Source organism: Crocodylus porosus, unplaced genomic scaffold, assembly GCF_001723895.1.
Source record: "Crocodylus porosus isolate Cpor-Errol unplaced genomic scaffold, CroPor_comp1, whole genome shotgun sequence".
NCBI lineage: Eukaryota > Metazoa > Chordata > Crocodylia > Crocodylidae > Crocodylus > Crocodylus porosus.
Genome location: NW_017728911.1, coordinates 7,646,581 through 7,657,909, shown reverse-complemented (window position 1 = coordinate 7,657,909; position 11,329 = coordinate 7,646,581). Strand labels below are relative to the sequence as shown.

Below are 11,329 nucleotides of genomic sequence, written 5' to 3'. Positions count from 1 at the left end.
TAGAATTGCAATTTACTCTTATCTGCATGAGAAAAGCTGAGGAGTATATGCTTTACTGTAACAAAGAGATAGTAACTTTGCAAAACAAAGAGAGAGTGATACCTTAATACAAAGAGCTCTCAGTAGTTCTCCCAGTTCTCTCACCAGGGAGGGCTGACAGCTGTGCTGTTTTAACAAGACTTATTGATAATGCATTTTTAATAATATTTCTAACAGTGTCATGCCCAGGGTTACTACAGTTTTCCAGAAACATAACAAAGAAAACCATATCACCTAGGCTGAGATATTTTGTGGCTGGTTTCAGCTCAGAGACAAAACTATCACTGTAAAATATAACAAAATAGGAAGCCATCGCAAAACACATGGGTCCTTCTCCTCTTGTCTTTGGATAGTTAGCTTATTAAGAGACCTAACTGTGAGGAATATACTTCACACTACTTTTTACAGATTCACAGACGTTTAGGGCTAGAAGGAAACTGGTGAGATCAGCAGGTTCAGGCCCCCTGCTCCTGGCAGGGAAGACTGCTGGGGTCAAATAACCCCAGAAAGGCGCGTGTCCAGTCTCCTTTTGAAGATCTCCAGGGTAGGTGCCTGCACCACCCCCACTGGGAATCTATTCCGGAGTCTGGTAACACAAACCATGAAGAAGTTTTTCCTTATATCCAGTCTGAAACCTTCTTCTAGGAGTCTATGACTGTTGCTCCTGGTTTTCCCCTGGGGTGCTCTGGTGAATAATGGTTCACCTAACCCCTGATGCTCACCCCAATATATTTGTAAGCTGCCACTAAATCCTGAAGTCTTTTCTTTTCTAGGCTGAACAGTCCCTCATATCTGTCATCCTTTCCTCGTACAGTTTGCTCTTCAGGCCTGTAATTATATGAGTGTCTGTTCTCTGGACTCTCTCAAGCTTCTCCACATCCTTCTTGAAGTGTGGCGCCAAGAACTGGATACAGTACTCCAGCTGCGGCCTCACCAATGCCGAGTAGAGCAAGAGAATAACTTCCTTAGTTTTGCTTGAGCTGCACTGGCTGATGCATGTCAGCATATTGTTTGCTCGGCTAACTGTAGCATCACACTGGTGGCTCATTCATTTTATGGTCAATTATGAGTCCCCCCAGGATCCTTTTGGTTGTGGTCCTAACATTGACTGTTGGTATGTGATCATCCCTGCTGTGACTATTCTGTGTCATATTTGCATTCAGCAGGCTATCACTCTTAGATTGGTGGAATACAGATGTGAAGTATTTGTTCAGGAGTTCAGTTTTCTCTCTGGTGTCAGTGATCAGATGTCCAGATGCACTGAGCAGTGCTCTCACACTTCCACTGATTTTCCTCCTGTTACCTATATACTAGGCCTGTGCAAAGCAGTAAGTATTTGATTCGGGTTCGGCCCATTCAGTGGGACAGTGATTCGATTCGGTGATTCAAGTCACTGTCCTGATTCAATTCAGCTGAATCAGATTTGGAGATCCAGCCACAGAATATAATGGGGAATCACTAAAATAACTTTGTCCTTTTTTTGCCAATTTGGATAAAAACAGCAGGGATAGTAGCCCCTTCTGAGGCATGAAGCCTGCCAAGGTTCGAGGAGAGGGGTGCAGGGGTTTCTGTGGAAGTGGCCCTCAAATGGTTGAAAGCAAAACTTGTATCACTTGTGTGTGTTAAGGGGTGTAATAGGGCTGTGCGAAGCTTTGGTCACTGATTCAATTTGGCGGAGATTCAGCCCAATTCGGTGGCTGAATCTCTGAATCCAAATCGAATCAGGAGACTCCTTAATCTCTCCAAATTGAATCGGAACCCTCCAAATTGATTCAGAGAGATTCAGTGATTCAGAACACAGACACAGCTGTGACCGTCAGGTCTCGAACACCCGGTCATATGCAGCCTTGGTTTGAGCAATGGGTGGTGTAAATTGCCGAGTAGATGTTCACTCCTCAAGTAGTCTTCCCTTATCTCTCCTGCCACAACATTGAATGTTTCCCAGTGGGAGGCTGACGACTTGGGGTCCTTCTACAGCATGCGGTCTGCCCAACGGTCACTTGTGGGGCTCCGCCACCCCTACATCCCGACCTTACGCCACCTCAAGGGGCTGCTCAGTCTTCTTGGCCATGCCCCCCTTATCACATAGCTGCAGAGCGTCTCGAGTTCCTTCCTGTCTTGGATAGCCGCTCCTGCAGATGATTCACTGACTCTGTCCTGGGTTATCTACGTTTGGAGGTCCCAATTGTGGAGCCTGTATTTGCCTAGGGTGGACTCCTGGCCTAAAGTCTGAATCCAATGCGAAGCCCTGCACCAATTATTCTATTTATGTAGGCCCCTCCTATCTCTCAACCCCTTCACATGGGGAAACACAAAAGAAACCACAAAACAACATGGTTACCCCATCGCTAGGAATCTGGGTAGTCTGCTTCCTTGATCCCTTATGTTAGGGTACCGGGTACCTAGTTCCCTATGGTCTAGCCAGGGGATGACCCCTGTTTGGGGCCATGTACCCGTGGCTTCCTGCTCGGGTCATCCTTTCCCTTTTTTCCACTCTTTCTGTGAGCCCAGTGCTACCCTGCTTCTCTCCCTTCCAAAGCGTCCCACTCTGGGTGCCTCATAGTTCCTCAGCGTATGGCTGGCTACTTTCTGCGTTCAGGGTAAGCACCCTGCTTCTCCGTAGCCCTTCCTGCTGCTCCTGCTGGGACTCTCCCAGTGGTGAGAATTCCTCCTCCTCCCAGCTGTTCCCAGTACTCCCACCTGTTATGGTGTGGGTCTCTGTGTACCCTTCTCGGCTTCCTCTGTTGCCGCTGCCTTCGCGGATTGCAGGAGCTGCTCCTGGCTTGTCTCCAGCACTGACAATCTGCTCCCTGCTGCCGCTGCCAAGACCAGCATCAGGAGCCTCCTCTGGCTCCTCCTCCGGTGCTCCTTCCTCCCTGAGGGATACCCAGAGTGGGTCCTGCGGCCATGCATTCCTTGGGTCTGTTCCCGCTCCTTCCCTTCCTCTGCCATTGGCCATTTGTATCCCTGCTGGATGGCAATTGCTGGTGACATCATCGGCCGGCCTCAGCTGGAAAAAGACGCAGCTAACTAGCTGCGCAGGCTTCTCTCCCTGTTCCTGCTGCGCCGCAGGTCCTGCTGTGGGTGAATAGCTTTTTTTCATTTTAACTTTTATGTTTGTTTCCTCCCCATCCTGTCCATTCTGTTCCCCATAACTTTCCTTTCTTATTCGGGGTCCTTCCCCCCGTTCTCTCCCGGGACAACAGCTTTATATGTTTTTTCTAAATACTTCAAGGTACCAAGTGTGGTTTGTGAATGGTGAGATGGTGGCGCAGATGGAGCATCCCACAGATGCATGGGTGGGTCCCCAGCACACTCAGCGACAGACCCAGAAGTGGACCAGAAGCAGTTCTGGTCCGCTTCTGGGTCTGCTGTGGAGCGCGGGGGACCCCCCCCCCCGGCTCAGTAACTGGTTCCTCCTGGGTCTGGGGGGGGGGGCGCACCTGGGGTCTCCCCATGGCCAATCGCTGAGCTGGGAGGGCACAGGGGTAGTCTGCCGCCTAACGCATGGAGGGGGCCCCCATGATCCTGTGGGATGCTCCATCTGCCCCATCATCTCAGCGTTCACAAACCTGGTACCTTGAGGTATGTAGAAAAAACATTTAAAGCTGTATCTATTGCCAAATCGCTGATTCTCTGAATCAGCCTCGAATCTTCAGATTTGGATTTGGCTGAATCCAAATTGGGACAGTGATCTGAATCCACAAACAGAATCACTGTCCCCTGAAGCAGGCTGAATCCAAATCTGAATCGAATACGGCTCGCTTTGTGCACCCCTAGGTTGTAGCTATGTTGGTCTAAGGACATAGGCAGACAAGTTCTTTGGATCAACCTGATATCTTTTATTAGATCAACTGAACAGTTGAATAAATATATTTTAGCAAGTTTTGGGGTTTAAAAAACCGTTGTCAGGCTGAGGGAGCATCTGCCGTTGGTGTGTGCTCTTTCTGGATGGAATGAATAGTAAAGAAGTCAGAGGCTGGGCTGCAGGTAAGAAAGCCAGTCAGTGGAAATGTCAATTGAGGCATCAGGGGATGAGAGACAAGCGGGGGGAGAAGGGGGATGAAGCAGCCAGGTAAAAGTGGAGTGGTGCCTGGGGAGTCAGATTTCAGGCAGGTTACAGTGTGTCATAAATCCAATGTCTATATAAAGTCCATGAGTTTTTATATCCAGTAGATTTATGAAGTGAAGTTTGTAGGCTTGTCTGCAAAAGGTGTTTTGTAAATTCAGACAAGCACTGAACCTCACTAACCTCATCACCAGAAGCAAACTTCCTACAGCCCAAAACATCCCAAATGGATCCAGACCATGCCATGACAGGAAACGCGAAATCTGCCAACATATCTTCAGTAGCCCCACAATTACTACACCCCTCAAGAACCATCACCATTCCTGGATCTTACAGATGCACCTCCAGAAACGTTATAGATCTCATCCAGTGCACCAAATGCCCTAATGGAAAATACGTATAAGAGACCAAACAACTGTGCACCAAAATGAATGCCCACTGGACATTTATTAAAGACAAGAACACCCAGTTACCAGTGGGGGCACATTTCTCACAAGAAAACCACTCTCTCCAATTTCTCAGTCCTGATCCTCCAAGGGAATTTACAAACACCTTTTGTACACAAGCCTACAAACTTCACTTCATAAATCTATTGGATATAAAAACTCATGGACTCAATATAGACATTAGATTTATGACACACTATAACCTGCCTGACATCTGACTCCCCAGGTACCTCTCCACTTTTACCTAGCTGCTACATCCCCATTCCCCTCACCCCCTGATGCCTTAATTTACATTTTCACTGACTGGCTTTTTCTTACCTGAAGCCTAGCCTCTGGCTTCTTTACTATTCATTCTATCCAGAAAGCGCGCACATATCAACTGCAGATGTTTCCTCAGCCTGATAAAGGGTTTTTAAACCTGAAAGCTTGCTAACATATATTTCTCCAACTGTTCAGTTGACCCAAAGAACCTTGTCTGCCTTGCGTGTGTTAAGGCAGAGTGGGATGAATGCCGCAGGGACAGTAGCTTGTAACAGGGGACCTTCCCGGTGCCAGTTAGATCTCAGCCTGCCAACTTGTTTCTTGGCCAACCGCCTGCTCCTCTTTCTCCTGCCACACCTTGATGGAAAACTGATTCAGATGTTAGCCAGGTGGGAGGCTGCCAATTTAGGCCCTTGATATCTAGGGGTGACATCCATTCTGCAGCTCCATACCTCCCCTACACTGAGGCCCATGCCTCATAGATGGCTTTCCCCACCCAGGACTGTGCATGCGTGTGGTGGCTGGAGGTATCAGGCACCCCCTACCTGCCTTTCACCAGGAAGGTTAGTGGTCCTGGCATTTCCTGGGGCTGCTGCACCGCCAGCAGTCCCACCAGGCCTCCCCACCCTGGCAGGGTGCAGTTTAGGTCATCCCCAGGACCTGGGGCCTCCTACTTCCCCATAGACCCAGGTAATACCTCCAAATTTGTCCTGGCATGGGAGCTCATCAGGGAGATCTTCTTCCTCTGCTGGCTGGTGAAAAGCTAAACTGCCCCCTCCAGCTCTGAGAGTGGGGCATTAAATGGTTGTGAAAGCAACTAAAGAAAGGAAATCAGTCCGGAGTGAGGAGGGTGGCACTCACTTTGTCTGTATGTGGAGCTTGGGGAACCCCAGCAGCAGGAGGTTCACCTTCAGGAACACCAGCTGTTCCACCAAACCAGGATCCAAGGAGGTGTGGTAGGGTGTCACAACATCCCCAGCAATGCTGAATACCATCTCACTTGGAACACTGGACAATGCACAGGACAGGTGTTTCTAGGCAACCATGGCCAGATCCTGCTACAGCTGGCTATGGGTTGCCCAGTAGGCCAAGGAATCACACTGCAGTGACTCCATGTCCTCAGCAAGATAGGTAGCCACCAAGGCCTCTGTGCTACCTGCTGGATGGTGCCAGATGGGGTCTGGTGGCTCTGGACCGCAACACTGAAGCCATGCCCTTGGCCCACACTGGCAGCAGCTGTGGTGGAAGAGACTGGCTGGTGCTTGGAGTGCTGGCACAGGACAGTGGATCCCCCTCTTCCATGTCCCCCACCTCTGCCCTTCTGCCCTCCTGACTGTTCACCAGCACCTCCGTCCAGTGATTGAGGGTTTTGGTGTTGCACATGCTCCTCTTCACCTTGGGTTGCACATGCCCGCCAGCACATGGATCATATTGGACCGCAACAAATCGAGCCATTTTTTGATGCCCTCCTTCAGCCAGTTCACCAGTGCCTGCAGCTCTGATGAAAGCGGCTTGCCCCAGCCAGGAACACTGATCCCCTGGAACTTCTCCATTTGGTTCTCAAGCTCTTTCACTATGGGGAACACCTGGCTAAGGAGGGCATCACCAGCACTGAGGCTCTTGGTGGCCTCAAGGAACGGCTAGAGGACCACCAAGATCTGGGAGATGGTATCCCACTCTGTTTTGTTAAGGGAGCTGCTAATCCCAATCTCCCCAACCAAGGCCATCTCACAGATGGCCTTCTGCTGTTCCACCAGCCTTTCCAGCATCAGGAATGTGGAGTTCTACCGAGTCTCCACATCCTACATTATTTTGTGCTGTAGCATGCTCAGCTTTGCCTGTTTGTTCCACAGCATCTTGCCCTAGTTGATGCTCCTGTGGAAGTAGCCCACCACCTTCCTGCATCTTGAAATGAGATGGCCGGTAATGGTAGTGACAACACAGTCACCATCAGCTCTGTCCCTCTCCAAAGCATCCCTGACTATGAGGTGGAACTTGTGTGCCACACAGCGGATGTCAACAAAGTTTGGTTATGGTCCAGAAGGATGCTGTCCTTTGCTAGAAAAGTGGTGATGGTTACGGCTGTGCTACTGCTTATTATTCTATATACGGGAACTGTATTCCCACTGACATAGTGACAGATAGTAGAAGTACATAGGGAAATGTATGTGTTCTTCTAGAATGCCAAAAGAGGAAGGTTGGCTAGAGCTGAACTGTACAAAGCAAGAGAGATGGGGGGGGAGCCGCCAGATTTGGAATTGTTCATCTATGTGAAATGTATAAATGTGGTATGCAAGGCGGCAATGGAGGGAGAGGGGATGTAGGTTGTACATAGGCTTGTGCAACATGAGCCATGGGTATGTTGCTGCCAAGTTTGGCCATTTTTAAAAGGTCTATGGCTAAGGGACAACGGTAGGCCTAAAGCCTGTCCTTAAGTGACATACCATAATGTGAGTGTTTACAGCTGTTTTAGCTGGCTTGGGCAGCAGAACGAAGAAAACTGTCCATCTGTCTAATTTAGGGATGGGCAAAGTCCAGTGTGTGGGCTGGACTGGGTTCACGGTGGACTCCATTTCCCAGCAGCCCTTACATGCATTTCTGCCACCAGTTTCTGTGGAGACCCCAGAAGTGGTGGAGCCATGACAGCATGGGGCCAGGGTTTCCATGGAGACCAGCTCCAGCAGAGCTGACAGGGCGCCTGGTAGGGTGAGGGGCTGCTCCAGGGCTGGAATCTTGCAGCAGTGACAGCATGGTTCAGAGCCAGGGCAGAGCTGTGATCCACTGCCTGCACACCCCTGCCCAGGGGTGGCCTGGGGGCAGAGACAAACTGAGCAGGGTTCGGAGCCCAGGGCAAAACAACCTGTGCGGGGCCCTGCCCCTGGACACGAGGAAGCTGGCGGCAGATTCGGCGGTAGGGGCCAAGATCTATATATAGAGAGAGATGTAGATAGCTATATATATATTATCAGTTGAACACATATATATCTATATCTACCTATATGTATAGCTAAATATATAGATGGACAGATATAGTAGAGGTATACCGATACATCGGTCTGATATCGGATCAGTACCATTTGCCTGTCTCCTTGCGATGGTTCGCTCTTGTGCCGTCTTTGCCCGAGCTGCTGACCTTGCTCACCAGGGACTTCATGTAGACCCTAGAGGGTTCCTTGGCTATCCTCAGGGTGACCCCCAAACTCGCCTGCCACAACTTTGAATGATCCTTCAGTGGAGGGGTTCCCCTGTGAGGATGTCTGCAGAGCTGTCATGAGTCACGGTGGATGTTCATGGGGTTCCAACCTCCCCTACACCCCGGCCATACGCCAACCTCTGAGACAGGCCTCCAGATCTTTTGCGGCAATCTCCTGCTGATATCCTCCCCGATCCCTATGTCTCCTCTTGTAGACAAATGCTCTGGACCTTCTACGTCTGATACTGTTGGCCTTCGCTGCATTTTCCCGTGGTTCCTTCTCCCCCTTGGGCGATGTACCGGTTACCCTAGCTTGGCGCTAAGAGCACTGCCACTCTACCCTTGCCAAGGAACTAAAATAGATAAACCCTAAAGGCCTATATGTCACTTAAGAGAAAAGAGAGAAACCCCGAACAGGAAGAATTTTTTAAGTAGTGGGGAATATAAAGAAAATTCTGGTTGTTTCAGGGCCTGAGTGAGAGGGCGTGTCATGACTTTGTTAACCATAAAAGATACAGTACATTGGAACCTGAAAACAGAGTCCCTGAAAATAAACTTAGTAGCTACTAGTTATTTCCTATTCCCGGTTCTCTTTATTTGTATTGTGGAAGTAGTAGTTTAAGAGTGATGTAACTGTGATGGTCCAGAAATTAAGTGAGACGCAAGGATGTTAGGATGATATGATGTATTACATAGTTTCTCAACCTGTGGTACACATACCCCCGGGGGTACATGAGATACAGGCAGGGGGTACACAGTTACCCCAACACTCTCTCTTTCCCTTGCTTTCTTGCCCCTTCCTCCTCTCAAAACTATGGCATAAAATTTGGTGTGCAGCGCATTGCACGGCACTGGGTTCAGCCCTCCTAGCTTTGGCCAACATCACCTCAAGGCCAGGTACATACTTGAGTCGTGTACTCCTAGTGTAAAAGGTGGCAACCCTACCCACACTAGATCAGGCATCTGTCATATCACAGCCTTACATACACAGCCCTTCTTCCAACATATGACACACATTAGTCTGTAAATATAAAATCCCCTGGAAAATTGAGTGTTGGGGTACTAATTAAAATTTCATAAGTTAGGGGGTACTTGCTACTTAAAAGATGGAGAAACACTGGTGTATTGAACCAACTGCTTAGTTTGAATAGAGTTAGACAAGTTTTCAAATGCAAGATATTCTTCATCAGACTGAGGGTCTAATAATATTGCAGGAAGCAAGAAGGGAAAGAAGTATGATAGGTGGATAGTTGCAATGAAGATAAGCAGTCACTAAGATATTAGAAGACTTGTGGAGTAAAGGTGCTTTAAGAGAGAAACATTTAATCAGTAGTTAGATCTAAAATGGTAGTTAGAAACCTAGTAGTTATAATAGTATTGTACCATCAGGTTAGTCTGTGGAACAAAAGAAAATGTTACTAGAAGTTTAGAGAAAGCTACGGCTGTTGAGATTTACATCGGAGGGTTTCCTCTCTGCTGTTGCCTGATCAGAGGAAGTTAAAAATTAAAAGCTGCTATGATTAAAGTATTGTGTTTGTCTTGGTAGGCAAGAAATTACAGATTCTAAGCAGATGGATACATGAGATGCAGCTAATTAAAAAGGAGCTATATGGAACTTGGAACTGTTGCAGCAGCGTAGATTCAGGAAACTGGCCCTACATAGTCTTCCTCAAAATTTGGAAGATGGGTTCTGCGCTGCGTGTAAAACTAAGACATAAGCACCTGAGTCTGAAAACAAGCTAGTTTACATATATAACTTGATAGCCACAAGCAAAAAATGACTTTTCCATTATTTAAGTAGAAGTACAGGAGAAAACAAAACAAAACAAAACTTCTCTGCCTCAAGCTAAATACTGATGGCGTTTTCTGCCAGACCATCCTGCTGACAGATAACTGTGATTGGTGAATATTGCTTAAATTATTATCGTTGAGTTCATGTTTATCCAAAATCTAAAGTGAAATGATGGTTGTCTCCACTTACCACATTGTATCTTTCCTATTCCTTTATAGGAAAGAAAGACAGAAACCATATTGTGCTTTGAAATGAAATTCTTACCAATCTTCACAATGTGATTTGAAACCTGGCTATTTGCCAGAACAGCCAGCAAGTATATAGTCAGTAATAAACTTATAAGAAAAGAAAAAAAAGAAATCATCATCATCTCAATCCTAGTATAATATCTACCTTTCTTTAAAAAGTAAAATGTTCCCACTTTCATCAAGATACATTTTTCATAACACCACCGCTGCACCCACCCAACCTGGCCACAGGCTGCTGCAGGAGTGGGGAGCGGCAGGCACACTGAGATACCTGTGCACTCCCAGTCAGGATCACCGGCTTGAAGGTGCCTGATCTTTCTCAGGGTGGGGAGGATGGTTATGCATTTCTGGCAGTCCCAGCAGGGAGCTGTGACCCCTCTTGACAGGGTTTGGCTTGGGGACTGCTGTCATCTCGCACGCAGATTCAGACCGGAAGGAGTCTGGCACAGCCCCACAGCCTTCCCGAGGGCTGCAGGCCCTCAGATCTGCATGTGAGATGACAGCAAGCTGCCACTGCTGGCTGGGGCCAGCACCAACACTGGGTTCTAGTTTTTATGAATTACCCTCACCTTTTCAATTGTGATTTTTGTATGCTTTGTCAGTGAAAAGGTTTCTTAGCTACACTCTACATTTATATGGTAAATTATTCACAGCTGTCTGGTTGTCTGAGCAAAGGTGAAAATCAATCCCGGTGTAACCTGGGTGGTACTCCAAGAGGTACCCCCTCTCCAATTGAAGGGATCAAAGCAGGTGCACAAGCGCTGTGGGAGGTGTAGAGACTCTCCTCCCCATTAGAGCAGAGCCAGACCACCAATGGGGACTTAAACATATACCTTTTAATACTGGGAACATAACAGGCATAAATCAGAGGGTATAGGACACAACAATGCCCCAAGGGGGCAGGATTCAACAAAGGTTAGACACTTACAATCATTGACAAAAACAGGTTAACAAAATATAAAACACAAACAGCAGAACAAACAGTATGGGTTGGTGAAATATACAAAGGGCACGAGAAGCAAAATGTCAAATGACGAGGAAACATAGGGCCTTGGTACCTGGAGGGGGAGAAAACATAATGGCCCCTTTCCACTGCAAGAAGATTTGCTTCTTGTTATCTCACTCACCCCAAGTCACCTCAGCTGGGACTTAAACTCAGATCTGCCACATGGTAGGCAGGAACGCTGCCATACAACCATCACTAGTGGCACTGCTCTAGCCTGCTGGGGGTCTTGACCTTCCCAGAGCCCAACCTCACGTCAAGCTGCTTACCCTCTGATT

The 11,329-nt window shown here is 47.9% G+C and overlaps 1 long non-coding RNA gene across 1 annotated transcript in view; it reads left to right on the top strand.

Moving 5' to 3' along the window:
* LOC109308915 overlaps nt 1-3,876 on the top strand; it is an 11,373-nt gene extending 7,497 nt beyond the window's left edge. Inside the window, exons 2-3 of the long non-coding RNA XR_002100736.1 lie at nt 490-492; nt 3,849-3,876. This is a non-coding gene — a long non-coding RNA (uncharacterized LOC109308915). The remainder of the gene's footprint in view (nt 1-489; nt 493-3,848) is intronic.
* Nucleotides 3,877-11,329: the final 7,453 nt, after the last annotated feature.